The sequence below is a fragment of the Coptis chinensis genome, chromosome 1 (genome assembly GCF_015680905.1).
Source record: "Coptis chinensis isolate HL-2020 chromosome 1, ASM1568090v1, whole genome shotgun sequence".
Lineage (NCBI taxonomy): Eukaryota > Viridiplantae > Streptophyta > Magnoliopsida > Ranunculales > Ranunculaceae > Coptis > Coptis chinensis.
The window spans coordinates 52426692-52442500 of NC_141456.1; positions in this window are offsets into that span (position 1 = coordinate 52426692).

A 15809-nucleotide genomic window follows, 5' to 3' on the forward strand; every position below is an offset into this window, starting at 1 on the left:
AGTTTTTTTCTCGCAGCTTGTTTCTCTAGCTTTTTTATCAGCAATTTTTTTCTCCTGATTTGAATAGAGTCTCTCCTGTAATCTTTATTATTCTTTGTTTGGATGTGTATAGATTACGAACAGGAAACATAATTAATTAGGACTCTTGAAGAAGTGAGTCTCTCTTGTAATCCTTATTATTCTTTGTTTAGATATGTATAGATAATTAGGACTCTTGAAAAGAGATTTAGTATATAAAGGAAACATAATTAATTGGGACTCTTACTTACTATTTTTTTTCTCCTATTTTTTCTTAATCCCCCTACTTACGTGGGCAGCCCCAATGAGCCCGAAAAGGGACTGCTATTATATATACAAGCTTTCGAACCCGTCCAACAAACGGGTGCGCGTGATACAAAAGCATTAGATTATTTTGACCTGACTTAAGGGTCATGTAGAAACATAAAGTAAGATATGCAAATTACTAAGTGAGTTGATAGAGCTTGTAAGTATATTCGTGAATGCAAAATGATAAATTCAAAATCGTGATGTTTCATCTGCATATCATATCGCTAATAATCTCAACATCGTGTGCTCTGAGGTTAGTTCAACGCATTTGCATCTAATTTTTGATTTCCCTTTAATTATTCTTTGAGGTTAGTTCAATACATTTGCATTCAGTTTCTGATTTTTCATTAATTATTCTTTGAGGTTCTGCATCTAGTTTCCAATTTCCAGTTAAGTATTCATTGAGGTTAGTTCAATGCAATTGCATCAAGTTTCTGATTTCCCATTAATTATTATTTAGGGTTAGTTCAATTTCTGATTTCCCGTTAATTAATTCTCTGAGGTTTTAGTTTCTAATTTTCTGTTTATTATTCCTTAAGGTTAGTTCGATGCATTTGCACACAATTTCTAATTTTCCCATCAATTATTCTTTGAGATTAGTTTCATGCTTTTGCATTTTGTTTCCGATTTCCCATTAATTGTTCTTTGAAGTTAGTTCAATACATTTGCATCCAATGTTCGATTTCTCGTAAATTATTCTTTGAGGTTAGTTTCCATTTATTATTCTTTGAGGTTACTTCAATGTGGTTGCATCCAGTTTCCTATTTTTTGTTAGTTATTTTTTGAGTTTATAGTTTGATACATTTGCATTTAGTTTTCGATTGTCCATTAATTATATTTTGAGGTTAGTTCAATACAGTTGCATCTAGCTTTCGAGTTCCCATTAATAAATTCTATTAGGTTAGTTCAATGCATTTGCATCCAGTTTCTGATTTCCCGTTAATTATTCTTTGAGGTTCGTTCAATGCATTTGCATCCAGTACGTTTTCAATTTCCCGTTAATTATTCTTTAAAGTTAGTTCTATGCATTTGAGTTTTCATTTTCTCGTTAATTATTCTTTGAGGTTAGTTCGATGCATTTGAGTTTCTGACTGAGGTTATTTTTTGTTAATTATTTTTTAGGTTAGTTTGATGCATTTGAGTTTCTGATTTCCTGTTAATTATTCTTTGCGGTTAGTTCAATACATTTGCATCCACTTCCTGATTTCCCGTTAGTTATTCTTTAAGGTTAGTTTAGTTTCAAATTTTTTGTTTATTATTCTTTGAGGTTAGTTTGATGTAGTTGCATCCAATTTCCGATTTCCTATTAATTATTATTTGATGTTAGTTCAATGCATTTGCATCCACTTCCCGATTTTCCGTTAATTATTTTTTTATGTTAGTTCAATGCATTTGCATCTAGCTAGTTTCCGATTTCCCGTTAATTATTCTTTGATGTTAGTTCAATACGGTTGCTTCAGTTTCTGATTTCTCGTTAATTTATTCTTTGAGGTTAGTTCAATGCATTTGCATCCAGTTTTCGATTTCCGGTTACTTATTCTTTAGGGTTAGTTCAATACATTTGTATCCAGTTTCCGATTTCCAGTTAATTATTCTTTGGGATTAGCTCAAGACATTTGTATCGAGTTTTTGATTCTCCATTAATTATCTAATGTGGTGTGTAATACTAACTTCTATTAATCCTTCTGTAGTGTCCTTACAAACATGGCATAAATAAAATAAAATAAAATTATACATGATTCACTACGTGGGATCATCAAAGATTTCTAACTGCATTTTATAAAAAAAAAAAAATTGTAATTAAATGCTAAGAATATAACTAAGAATTAACGGTATTACATTTATTTTAATGGTTAAACTGGATAATTCTTACAATATACATAGTTGATTCTTTTCCTCAAAGTAGATAATAAATCCACCAAATAGCAATGATGAATTTTGTAAGTTTCATATAAAATCTAGACCAATTGAGATAGAGCACGGGGATCATGAGTTTACATTAGAATGCAACTCAAAATGAGTTTAGTAAAATAGTAGAATCTAAAGCAACTCAAAATATAATATATATATATATATATATAATAATAGAGGCACATTCTTATGTGTCTAGCCAACTACAAATGAATTAAGGCCTGGTTTTGTGGAGATGATCCTAATTTCAAAAATATATATATATATATATATATATATATATATTTTTATATAAAAGTAGCATATAATTATGGATTTTTGTGAGCATGTTCTCTATGGTGGGGAGGATTCTACAAAAATTAAAACCATCTCCACAATTTTGATTGGATTAATTTACAATGTGGCTAGAATGTGGCTGAGATGTATATACACACTCAAATGCTCTTCCATTGAGCTAAAGATCCACTCTAGGACACTCGGAAGCATAACATGCAAGACAATTGACCATTTTTAACTGTTAAATAATAATCAATAATTAGTTTATGTGAACATGTCAGCTTCTACCCCATGAATGGTATGAATTTTGCCTGCCGATATGCGCACACATCTTCCTATATCCAAGCCCAAAGAGCATTTGAAGCTACCAAAGCAATTCATGATCTGAATGATATAGCAAGTATTTTAGGATACCACTACCCTTACCATACAGAGTTCTTAATAACAATTGCAAAAGTTTTGAAATTTTCCGAAGAACATCAATTTGTCATTTATGCTATTACAAAGTGTCTATATGCTTTGGAGTGTGTGTGGCATCCAATGTTATGCCCCACGCATGGAAGTTAGCAACTAAAAAATAGCCATGACACAAATACGCACATGCACCAAAAAAGAACATGGTTGGACAGGTGTGCAGGGCTATTCAATTCGCTAAGGGAAGCAAAAGCAAGGAGAATACTTACCTGTTGGATTTCTCTAACAGAGAATGTGAATCCGCATGTCAGATGGGGAGTGTTAAGTGATCGATACGTCAAATACAAAACAGTTGGAAGTAAACCTCTTCAGAACCATTTTCCGTCAGCTCGAGGAGTACATGAAACTCTGTAAGTGTACAGTTACACTTATACATGTACACTTACAGGTATATAGAGGCCAGTTAATGGTAATTGATGGTTATGTAACTGGCCCACGTACTCGTTTGAGATAGATGCTCCAAATTAAATCATCATATGAAAGAGTGAAGAGATTAGGAGTTAATTACATAGTGCGTAGGAGTTGCACAAATTATGAGGAAAAACTCACAAAAGTAAAATAAGTGACCCTACTATATTCTTGCTAAGTGTATAGTAAACTAATTCCGAATAGGTAGCAATATGTTAAGAGAAGACAAAGGTGAAGCTGTGAAGGTGATTTATTTTAGTTAGGGGAGTGCAGCTGCTTGTGGAATTCTTCTCATTGAATTCTTCCTCTCATGAGCCCAAATGCAGCAACACCTTCTCATAGAGACAAAGGAATAACCTGCAATGAGTAATACATAAGTAGAAATGGGATCAATGCCATGCACAACTATGACGGAAAAGATAATTACTAAACGGGTTAAGATGGATTAACCCATGCAAGAAAAATCATAAGCGAAAAACAAAAACTAACAAGAAGTTGAAGTAGTACCTAAACTCCAGTGGGGAGGTTGAAGGTTCAACCCATCTTTGGACTAGAACAAAAGAAAGGTTCTTTTGGTTCAAAGGATCCTCATAAGGGTTCATTGGACGCATGCCCCTGTCCGCTATTTGGAAAGTTGTGAGGCCCTATAAGTAGGAATGTTGAAGGAGTTTTTTTCTTTTAATATATAACAATCAACAATAATGAAGTCAACTCAAATATATAAGTAATTAAGCTTGGTCACCAATAAGAAGAATCATATTGTACTGGATGCTAGAATAAAAAAAAAATAGGAAAGATGTAGCCAATTCATCACATATATGTTCTTCTGTCATAGCTTCTCTATAACTGCATTTTATACTTAGAATGTGCTTAAATAGAGGTCCTACATAAAGTCTCACACTCTCTGTACCTTTATTAGGTGTCAGTTTTGAGCACCTTAGCAGATCATGTGCATTGTTGCATATTGTCAAGCAAAAATTTTGATGCGCTTTAATCCATTTGATATAGTTTCATGATCAGTATTAACTTGTGTCCTTACTCTTCTACCTCGTGTGACATCATCTTCTCATAGAAATATTTCCAAGCTTTCCTGGTATTTTGTTACAACAAATTCCCAACTGCATACTAAGAAATAATCCCTTCTACAAATTAAATCCAACCCCATAGAGAAGTCATATTTACACCATTTCATCTTTTATTCTATTAGTAAAACAATAATTTAAAACAATTAAAATTGGTTTACACCATTTAATCATTTAGTTAGTAGTTTCAAGTTTGAAAATAGAAAGGCTCAACGCGACTGAAATAGGAAATCAGCAGCCATAAAGGAGTAGGAAAACTGGATCCAAGTCAATTCATTTTACATGGTCAAGACCATTCACCTATTCTTTCCCACCTGTTTTATCAAAGATTTTATTTTAATACTAACCAAGCACTCCATGACCACCATAATCAGCATAGTACACAAAGGTTTAGTCATCAGGGTCACTATCAACAATCTTTCCAATAAACCAAGTAGAAGCTAGCCGTTTAATTTCCTAGAAGAATTGTCAAAAAGCTTTGAACGGTGGCTTCTTCTCTAAGTATGATCCTATAATTAATTAGGAGACCCAACAACATAAGACGCTGAAATAACCCTTAAAAAAATCCCCTTTGGTACTATCCAATATAAACATCCTCACCGAGAGACTATAACCCCTCTATGGATGAAGTCCTTCTAAATATCATCCATGTTATAGGCTAATGATCGACTACTCATCTGGTATTAGCTATTACATAATCTTTCGATAATTTAAAGTTGTAGAAGAACCATGAGAAATAGAAAATAAGATCAGTGTGAAAGGTATATGGTAACAGAAATTTGAGATAAAAACAGTGTACCTAGATAATTAGTACTTGGAGTTGCCTACTTGCAGATTAGATTTTCTCGATCTCTTGGCTGGAATGCTACACTGCTTGATACATTTAGCAGAAAAGGTAACAATCTAAACATCTTGAAATCCAACACACTCGAATGACCATTTGCTCATTACAGTGACCACACTTTCCATAGCCAAATCCATAGTGGATCCCCTGAACGACCTGCATCATAGAGATCATTATTATCTACTAACAAATATGTAAATTTCTTAATAATTTGAAAGAGCAAAAGACTAATAATACATGATTAAACATAACTTGCCTACGGTATATTAATGAAATAACATATTCTACTAAAGATTATGGTGCCTGGATTTTCTTCAATTGCCAAGCTTGAAATAAAGGGTTCGCTTTTATGTATTTTTGCGTCTCAGATATCGTTTGTAATATCTTTGCGGGTTGGATTCAAGTGAAAAAAAAAATCAAATTCATCAAATGCAAAAAACATACCCACTACCACTACAAACTGATTTAGAAATAACAAACTAATCCAGAAGCTGTGTAGAATATTGGGTGTTTCTCATGTGAATACTGGAGCATTTAAATATAGTAATATACTACAGTTGGACACTTTATCATGTCAAATATGCTACTCGGGTCGTCTCTGTATTTTCTTTTTCTTAGATATAAGTATGAGTTTCTAACTAAGCAAAAGTCAACTAAAATTTAATCAAGTGGATTGAATATCGCTTTGCACCAAAATAAACAAACACACCTAAGCAAAAGTCAACAAAAATATAGCCTTGTTTATTTATTTTTTCTAGGAAGATGGACTTTGGTGGGTAGATAAATTTCTTGTGGTTTATGGCGAGGCATTGTTGATCTTAGAATGTGCCTTCTGTGCTTGATTAATGAATACTCTATGTAAAATATGCAGATCCGATGTACAGGAAGAACGACTTCAAATTCCACAGTCCTTGCTTGACTCATACTACACACCGCAAGCTTCTGGAAAGTGGGAGCTTCATAAACCCAAAGACCTTGTGACCTGGGAGTCTCACCAGTGGCCTATAGGTTTTGTCACCACCGGATTTGTCAGGAGAAGGTGAGCAAAATAGTGATTGTTATGCCACCAATATTATCGTGTACTAAAAAGTGTAGACAGATAAATTATTATATTGTGTCTAATGGTTTTTTGATGGTTTTGATTTATAGCACTATACCGGCCAACTACAGAGGCTTTTTGTGAGTCTACACTGCTCATTCAGCTGAAGAGAGAACAATGGGAGGGGAAGCATGGGAAGCAAAGGAAGTGTGAGATATTTGTACTGGTAAGAAATTTGAGATCTGCAACCTATAGGCTTGCCCTTGCCACCATTATTGTTTTGGAGCAACAGAAGGAAGATGTGGACTTTATGTGACCAGCTTTCTCTCCAGACTTGTAGAGTTCTGTAACTCATTCTTAACAGTTTTGGCTGGCATAGCCGTCCATCAATATCCTATGTAAATTATTCACATTTTTTTGGGTCCCATTCTTTCCGGACTCAATTTGTGTTAGGCGGACTCGAAGTTGGGCGAGTGCGCCCATTGTGTTGGGCACAACTTGGACTCATACACCCCCCAACCAAATACCCAAGAAATCGGAAAACCGGCTACCACCTTTATCCTTCAAACCCTCTTCGCGATTTCTCTAGACCAAAATCAAACCCACAAAATCAAACTCGCGATTTCTGTTTTAATTACTGCTCGATCTTGATCTCGATCAAACCCACCATTAGTGAGTTTCAATTACTGCTCGATCTCGATCAATTGGTGGTTTTAATTACTGCTCAATCTCGATCAATTGGTGGATTCAAATCAATTGGTGGTTTCAATTCTCGATCTTGATCAATTGGTGGTTTCAATTCTTTGATCCGATCCCATCCCAAGCTCTTCTATCAATACCAATTTCAAAGTGAGTTTTTTGCTTTCAAAGTGAGTTTTTTCATACATTATAGTTTGTTCATACATTGTAGTTTGAGTGTTCAAGGTGTTTGTTTATACATTGTACATTGTATTTGGTTGGTTCATACAAGTCAAAAAACAATGCCGTAGTTCATACCTATTAAATATATTTTTGCAAGAACCGTTACGGGAAGACTATAGTTGGTGAGACTATTGATGAGTCTGGAGGGTCGTCTGTTAGTTCTGATAATCCGAGCTGGATTGAACCTTGTTCGGAATCTACTAGGTTTATAGATGATGATGATGATCAGAGAGTTGAGTTGAGAAGGAAGGTTTCTACTGAGTTTTGGTCTGATTCCAGTAGCGATGAGTCAACTGTTATCATGTCTTTTAATAATCTATAACTTGGCAGCTACTTGTTTGAAAACTGCTCTTAAGTTTCACATGTTTGGATATGTTCAATTTGTTCCAGTAATTTTTGGTTATTTGCGTGCCCGTTTGTTTGTGTTTTCCTCTACTGGTAGGACTTATAAGATATTAAGATAGTAGACTATGCTAAGAAGAGCTATGCTTCTTGGAGGAACTTTAGTTGTAGGTTATAACTTAATATCAGTGAGGTTCTTAGAGTGTTTTACTACCTTGCTTGATTGAACCACCGATGCGGACGATTGTTGAGTACAGTTATATGCCGTTACGTGGACCATTTGGCTGAAACCGAAAAAAAAAAAAAAAAAAAAAAAAGTAGCGATTTAGATTTTAGAGCATATTATTTGTAGTTGAAAATGTAGACTATGGGGTTGCGTCTCTCACCTTCCTACTATTAGAAAACTGAGATTTGATTCTATTGTAACTTAATGGGAAGCTGCTGTACAATAACTTCTGGTTTGTGGTATGGTTTGTTACACTATGCTGACTTCCTAAACGGAGAAGAAAGTTGAGGCTTTGTTGTTGACTTTAAATTTGATTATGTTCACTCATTTATATGATTGTTATTATTGTTTCTCATGATTTTGTCAAACACAAAACCTTATAGAGCTTGTTCTTCTAGTCCATAAGTTAAAATGTATATATGTCCAATTTTGATTTTGACTCCTGTAAGTTTTACCTTTCACAAAATATTTTTGCTTAATAGTGGCGTTGTAAACTTGATATTGGCTTTCATACCTCCTTTTTCTAACCATTCCATTCGACATCTCCTATCTTCTCTTGTTCCTTGTTAACTAAGCAATTTGCTGATAAACACTTACAAGTTTATCACTTCCTTGGCCACTATGGGTTCCTCTACTTTCTTGATCACTGCCATGGGTTCCTTCACTTCCTTGGCTACTATGGGATCCTTCACTTCCTTGGCTACCATAGCTTCCTTTACTTCCTCGGCTACCATAGCTTCTTTTACTTCCTCGGCTACCATAGCTTCCTTTACTTCCTCGCCTACCTCGACATTGTCAATTATCTTGGGTGGTAACTTATACTCGAGTTGTATCTTGACTTCAGGGTCGAATGCTGAAAATGGATAAGTCCGGTAAAGACCAGCCAATCCCTTGAAAGCAATCCTTCCATCGACATGATTGTCGATAGAAATTTCATTCAAACTAACCCAGATTAACATCTCCTTTATCTTGACACCAGTCAATTTCCTGATCTTATACTTATCAACATAGGCAGTGATCTCTGTACCATATATGGCCTGCCTTCCAATCTTCTCAAACTTGTGTTCTATTTTATTCTTTTGCTTTAGCCATACAAAGCCAGTATCTTCCATGTAACCACATTCTAGTATGTCTCTTAATGGAAGGAGGCCGGTGGGCAGTCCCACTTCCTTGAGCAAGAACTTGCTTCTCTCTTTTCCTTCCTCATCTCCAACCATTTCTTCTGTGATCACAACCATTTTCTCCCCTTTTTCTCTGCTGAGTGTGTTTAGAATGAAAAGGAGATGTTGTTTGTGGGGCGCCAAGGGGGTGTTAATATAGTGGAGAAGTTGCAAGTTTGGACTACTTTCTCAAAAGAACTACCAGTCTACCACAGCAAACTTTCTTTGTTAATTGTTGGTGATGAAGCAAACAAGTAAAATTAAAAGAGAAGGCTTCAGTATTTGTAGACTATGTTTGGCCATAGAATTAGAGGAAGTTATGGATATGCATGTTTTAGACTTTAGTTAGTGAACTCCAAAGTTAATAAACACTTACAAGTTGAATGTCTTAGTATTAGAAGTTGTGCATTTGCTTGTTAGTATTAGAAGTTGTGCATTTGCTTGTTAATAAACAATTTGAATTAGTTGAATGTCTTATTTTTAACTCCTATTTATTTTGTAGCAATGCCTCGAACAAAGAATGTGAATGTGAAGAATGTAGCAAAAAGTGTTTTCACGGGTGCTAAGAAGTTGTTAGGTGGGGGGAGTAGTAGTTCGGATCACGAGGAGCCTGAGAAAAAGAGAGAAAGGCAACAACAACCACCTCGGCATCAGTTCTTAGAGGGGATCGGAAAGCGGATGATCCCAGTAATGTAGTAAGTGGTGTAGAGTTAGGAAATCAAAAGAGAAGAAAGCGGACAGTTCTGAGTGATGTAGATGTAGATGTAGATGTAGATGTAGATTTAGATTTAGATTTAGATTTAGATTTAGATTTAGATTTAGATTTAGATGAATATGTAGATGTAGATGATATAAATATGGATCGTGGGAAGAGTGTAGCTGTAGGTGATGGTGAAGAAGATGATAGTGAAGAAGATGATGAAGAGGGTGTTGATGATGCAGAAGAGGAGGACGCGGAGGATGAGGAGGATGCGGAAGATGAGGAGGAGGATGATGAGGAAGTCCCTGTACCTGTACCTCCAGTGAATATTGTGAGAAAGTCCAACAATGACTTGGAGTTCCAGAGAGGTGTTTATGGAGGTGGCCCTCGTGTGTCACATCTGTTGTATGACTATGTGGTGCACGTGGCTCGCGATATTTGGGAGGGGCAGGTAATATTATTATATATTGTCTATTAGTATTTAAATTTTGTATTACGAAACCTTGTGCATACATTAATACTGAGTTTTTGTTGTTTTAGGTGGAGCGAGGTTGAAGTGTCATGGGCACCTAAACAAGTTGGTACAATGGGATATCGTCGGAGAGTGTTCAGACTGTTCTAATTTTCATGTGGAGCTTCAAAGGACCGGCTTATGTGCTCTGGTCTTAGGTGTATATAGGCATCAGGATCCTGTGTTGATCTCCGCGTTTGTGGAGAGGTGGCATCCAGAGACCAACACGTTTCATATGTCGTGGGGCGAGATGACAATCACGTTGGACGATGTTTCCCAACTCTTAGGAGTTCCGATCAGAGGCAAAGCAGTGACTGGGGACACTGATTTGACTCTAGAACAGACAAAAAGACTCCTCCACCAAGGTCTTGGCATACCCATGGACAAGATAGATGCGGAGATGAAATCCAATAAGTTCACTTCCAAAGTTAGGATGGATTTCTTGATGAAGCAGTTTGCTGGGAAGGTAACGGATGAAGATTTACAGGATGAAAATGGGGTTGTTGTGAAGAAGGCGTCAACCCAAAAAGAGTTGCGGTTTGCTGTGAGAGCTTATTTGTTGTTTTTCTTTGGATGTACCGCCTTCACCGACACGTTTGGAACTACAGTTCCCGTTTGTTATCTGAGACTGCTTATGAAATTTGCCGAGATCAGAGACTACGCGTGGGGTACAGCCTTACTGGCTTACTTGTACAGGGGTCTTGGGACTGCCACAAGTGCCAAGGTGAAGGGTGTTTCAGGCTATTTCACTCTCCTACAAGTATTAGTTTTTTTGTTTTTCTTTTCAATGTCAATTTTATCTATTTATTACAATATTAACTGGTGTCTATATTAATCTAGGCATGGATTTATGAGTACTTCCCAGTGTTCAGGCCATTCCCAAACGATGACTATCAGTTGAGCATGTCGTGTACTCATAAGTACTCAGTTACTCAGTCTTTTTATGCTAGCACAACACCTGCATTGAAGCATACCCGAGCGATGATTGATAATATGACTTGTACCGATGTAAGCATTTTTGTATGTAAATAGTTTTATTTATTAATTGATATTATTAGTATGTGGTTAATGATTAATTTCCTCGATCATATGCTATTTGACAGGTTGAATGGTATCCTTATCTTTGAAGTCCGAGCTATCGGCCGTGGATGAAATAGCATTTTTCGAGGGATTTATATGCTTTCTCGATAATGTCGAAAGCGATTACAATGTTTTCGAGGGTTGTCGTCAGTTAGGTCATATGCAGTTTGTACCTTCAGATCCCCCAAGACCAAAGACCTCGACGCGAACTACTTCTGGACGCGGGTACGATGTGAAATTTAATATTGTGTCTTCCTATTGGAGTAAATGGCAGAATCACTTGATACAACTTGAACATCGAGGACCCATTCCGTCTTATCCATGGGAGTGTGTTAGTAGATACATGAGTTGGTACGAAAACAATAGTCATATTCGAATGATAAACCCTGATCATCTTAATCACTACTCCCTACAGAGTCTTCCATATCATAATCTGGTGAGTTAATACTTTACAACGTTAGTTTTTTTTGTTTTGTTTTTTGTTTTGTTTTGTTTTGGTATTTTATAAATGTAAATGTATATACTAATGTAGTTTTTCGTTTTAATTTTGACAGCACCCCGTCGTTGATGAAATTTCTCGTTTGCTCAATCAAGGCCTGCAATTGGGTGGGACTGCGATTCCAGACGATGCACGGAACGAGTTCATGGAGGCATACAATTTGTCCCGGTGCAAGTTCATTGGTGGACGATATCATTAAGGAGCATTGGATTTAGCAATGTTGAGTTTGGTTAGTTTAGGGTTTAGTGTGTTGAGCATTGGCAGTCTTGTTGGAAATATGTTATAGAGCCAATCTTTTATATTCTGTAGCTTACCTCTTTTTATCTTGTGTTGGATGATAACTTACTCTTGTGTTGGAAGAGAATGATGTAACTTACTCTTGCTGGTTATGTTAAACTAAGTTCTAATTATTTACTGGTTATTTATGTGAATGGTTTGTTTATCAGTTCTTAATCTTATGTGTGCATGCTAGTGTTTAGTTTCCTCATAGAGTTCTTAAAACTTCTTCAAGGATGGCAGTGATTTGTTCATCACTGAATTGAACTCTTGGGTTTACAGAGATTACCAGAGATGACATTTCTTTTGTGTTGAGTCCTCCGTCTTTGTTCTTGTCAAACTTTTGGAATATCTTCTTCACTTTCTCCACTCTCATTTCTCTTATGCCATGTATAAAACATTGATAAATTGCCAAAACACGAAACATCTATTTTTTTGCCAAAACACGAAACAACACGCAACATCTGTTTTTTTGCCAAAAAATGACTTCTCTGTTTTTTTGCCTCTTGAACGGTGTGGCCACACCGCCACACCATTTGGCGTTCAAGAGGCAAAAAAACAGAGAAGTCATTTTTTTTTCCCAAGTTTTAGTCTCAAACGACATGGCCACACCGTTTGAGACTAAGTCCAAACGGTGTGGCCACACCGTTCAAGTGGCAAAAAAACAGACAAATCTTTTTTCCAAGTTCAAATCTCAAACGACATGGCCACACCGTTTGGGACCTAGTCCAAACTGTGTGGCCATGTCGTTTCAGACTAACTTCAAACGGTGTGGCCACACCGTTCAAGTGGCAAAAAAACAGACAAGTCGTTTTTTCTAAGTTCAAATCCCAAAAGTCATTTTTTCCAAAATCAAACAAACATACATACATCCATACAATTAATTTGACAAAAAAATACCATCAAATTTAAGAAAATTGTATCAAAAACCAAATTACAATTCCAACCACATGAACATTAATTACATAGACTTATTCCTAGTCAACATCTATTATTGGTATTTCGGACCCATCATTAGTGTGCTCGTCTTCCAATACTAAATTGGGAATGTTCAATGTCGTAAATTGCGCTTGTCTTGCTTGTAATGCAGTATCCCAACTATCTGCAATTAAGTGTCGAGCTCTACGCCATCTTCGCATCGGTTTTGGAACCGGACAATCATCAACAAGTTCAACATGGACAAAATGACATCCCTGTACGTAAGCGGTACCCAACACTTTCTTTACTCTCTCAGGATTTGCTTGGGTTCTCAGTGGCAAAATAAGATGGCAGTACATACTTCCTAAATGTACGAGGACGACATTAAATCTCGAAGCAAATAGATATCCAGCAAAGGGCATGATCATCCACTTACGAGGGGGTGCCCAACCACATTCATGGGAAATTGTAGGTTTCACGTACCTAATCTCAATGTGAGTGTACAATGTACAGTATAGGGGGAGGTTGTCATTAAGTTCTTGTAACAACTCATTTCTCATCCACGGCCACTCTTCCTGACTTCTTCCTAGTGCAATGCACATTGCTCTATACCCGCAATTGCCATCACCAACAGGGTCATCCACTTTAACAATATATTTGTGCAGTTCTTTTGGAATGTCCAAAAATAATGTCTCGGCCCCCTCAGGATGCCAATGTCTAACTTTTGAGGTGATTTTTTAGAAGAGTTATTTTATGGTGTGGTTGTTTTAGGTGGTAAAGGTGATTTTTGAGAAGAGTTATTCCGTGGTGTGTTTTTTTTTTTGTGGCAAAGGTGGTTTCGGAGAAGACTTCTCTGCAGGTGGGTTTGGAGTAGCGTATTTCGATGGTATGGGTGTTTTATGAGAAGGCTTGGAATTTGGCATACATTCCGATTGTTGCGACGAGACCCACTCTTCATGCTCACGTTGGGAATGTTCAAAACCGATGAATCTCGCTTTGAAGAGTTCTCATCCTCGGTCGGAAGCTTTCTCTTGCGGCTACCCTTAGGCCGACCTTTGGTTTTCGCCTCCTCATGAGGTGGTTCTAGCCATGTACTTTCTGGCACAGCAATCTCCATAAGTTTTCTAACCATAACCCTCTGCTCTTCTTCAGAAGCCATTTCATACCTTTTCATAAACATATCCATCGAAGGTCTACAATCGGGACCAACACCCACCGACACACTTGGAAAAATAGACAGAGTTTTCCAAAAGGGATCGATAGCACTCAAAGATATGGAACGTTCTTGCTTTTGAAGTTCAATGATTTCATGAGCACATGACAATCCATGACTGGTGCGCAAATAACACCCACAAATGAACTCAGAGTCCTTAGCAGCACGGCTTACACGGGTATCTAGTTCTTCATAAAGCAAGTCCAAACATTTTCTTGAGACTAGGTTTTAGAGTTCCGCGAAATAAAGGAATCCGGTGGTGGTCTTTGGGTTACAATCGGACTCTTCTCGAGCGTACCTCTAATCTCAGACAGCTGGATCTCTAAAATCGGGTGGATCAAGTAAAACATACTTAGAAAATCATGTCTGTTTGTGTTTGCTAGAACACGTTTCACCTGAGCATGAGACCCTTTGACTCTATTGGTCGTTGTACTCCCAAAGTGAATGTGTTGATCTGTCCAACAACATACGAATCGATCCTTGTAAGGCAACCAAGTCTCTCGCAGATAACTAACAAAATTGGAGTACTCAACCCTATAGTGTTTTTCTAAAGCAACAATTCTACGGTTGAAGATATCCTCAGTCCTCGATTTTACTATAGTGTTCCACGAGAACTGGCTTTTATCTACAAGTTCTGTGGTGGGAAAAAAATCATTGCATTTCTGAAGGACGCACATAGAGATATGCCATCTATAGAGATGCTTGTGCACGTCAGGAAACACAATATCAGCGGCACTCATCAAGGCCAAGTCCCTGTCAGACACGATCACAGATGGCCTTTCTTCACCCAGCAAACTGTTAAACTGACGCAAAGCCCACTCATAGTCTATCGCTGTTTCGGATTGGAGCAACACTTGACAGACCGTAAAAGACTTCCAGGTTGAAGTCACCCCCACAAACTATACAAAAGGCCACCAATACTTATTGGTTTTGTAGGTTGCGTCTATGATGAAAACTTTTGGAAAAGTCCGAGCCATTTTAACACCGTCTGGATGGGCCCATAACAATCCCGTTATGTCATCCGTATTCATATCCTCTCTCACCTCCTCGAAATAATGGTTTTCTGCTAACAACTCACGCAATCTCTGTACTTGCGAGTGATCGTTCATATCCAATGTCCTCACCTTGTGCCTGGCATTGTAGACTTGATATATGCTAGATAGGTTATCAGGAAACCTATGTCTGATGGACTTCAAAACTTCTTTAGGCTTAACTCCATTTTGAGTCATCTCTGACAAAAACTCGAATTGTGGAATAGTCAGTCGAGTAGCAAATGCATGTCCTTCAAGGGTGGTCTTCGCCAATGGATGGTTGTGAACACCATTAAAAACGACAATTTTCCAACTATCGACAGTGTCGCGTTGAAAAATACATCTTAACTTAAATGGACATCCACGTTTCTTGGTTCCTGTATTTCTCTTATTAACTTTCTCTACTTTTTTGTGTGAACGATACACGCCCGAACTCTCGCAATCTAAATCCAGCCTTGGTACTCGATTCCCGTTAGCATTCTGCGACTTCCCAATTACCACAACCACATTACATTGTTTTCCCCGAGCAGTTGCCCAACCATTACGTCACTACGTGTATGAAATACATAAA